The sequence below is a fragment of the Poecilia formosa genome, unplaced genomic scaffold (assembly GCF_000485575.1).
Source record: "Poecilia formosa unplaced genomic scaffold, Poecilia_formosa-5.1.2 Scaffold95, whole genome shotgun sequence".
NCBI classification, from domain to species: Eukaryota; Metazoa; Chordata; class Actinopteri; order Cyprinodontiformes; family Poeciliidae; genus Poecilia; species Poecilia formosa.
This window is the reverse complement of record NW_006800034.1, coordinates 2,080,619-2,081,756: the sequence shown is the minus strand read 5'-3', so window position 1 is coordinate 2,081,756 and position 1,138 is coordinate 2,080,619.

Genomic DNA, 1,138 nt, shown 5'->3' with positions numbered 1-1,138 from the left:
GGCCGATCACCGATACCGATACCATATTTATTTATTTATTTATTTATTTAATCATAAACACTACCGGTTACATTATATGGAAAAAGGAACCATGAATTCACCTTAATTTAGACAAAAACTTGTTTTTATTAACTTTTTCCAAGAAGAAAACTGAACAAAACAGGCATTGTGCAAATTGTATGGCTATTGATAATACTATCTTTAACAGACTGATAACATATGAAGGCTCTGAAAAGCCTAAATAATGCAAAGAGCCAAAATAAAACCTCTCAACATTGCCAAGAAGTTCAAGTATAAAACTTAACATTCAAAGGCAAAAAAAGGATCCATTACAATAAACAATCCAGAGTTACTGAATGAAAACTTCCTGATAGCATGGCGGCTAGCTGATTACTGCTAGTTCTGATTGGCTGTTTCTGACTGAAAGGAGAAATTATGCAGAACAGGGAGGAGATCGATTATTTTTTCAGAGATTATCTGTCTCATGTTAGGACAGCGAAAGTTTTAATACGTATGTAAAATTAATTTTTTAGGTTAGATGCTGCAGCTTTAAGCAGGTTCGGTGTGAGAGTCACTACCAGGTGGAGCGGAAGCGAAGCTCCGTCTGTGAAATATTACTACCTGTAGCGTAGCAGCGGTTCAACAGCGAGAGCAGAACCAGCGTCTGACATCGCAGCTCGAAGACTTAAATAATTTTCCAGGTTATTTGTTTAGCTTTCTGACCGTCATGCTAATCCGGGTGAGTGTTTGTAGCTGTGCGCTGCTTTACCTGCTATCTGATCGCTCCGTATGTCTTTTTTTTTACTGCAGTGAGCCTCGATGCAGCCAAACTCCGTCAAGTATGGAACTGTTTTTATGTCGTATTAGCTTCGTTGTGTTGATGCATTTTGACCTGTTCCACCCCACGTGCTTTAATTTTCCGCCGCAACACGCAAACTTCCCCCATTCACTCAGTGCGTTATAGTTATACATCGCTTAGGATTTGTTGCTGCGCGTTTGAGCAGTGTGAAGGAAAGAGGAGACCAGCTGCACAGGCAGGCCGCGAAATGAGAAGCAGGTGATCGGTATCGGCAACAATAGCCAATGATCGCCCATCACCGATCATAAGGAAATCGGCCCGCACACCTATACATATATA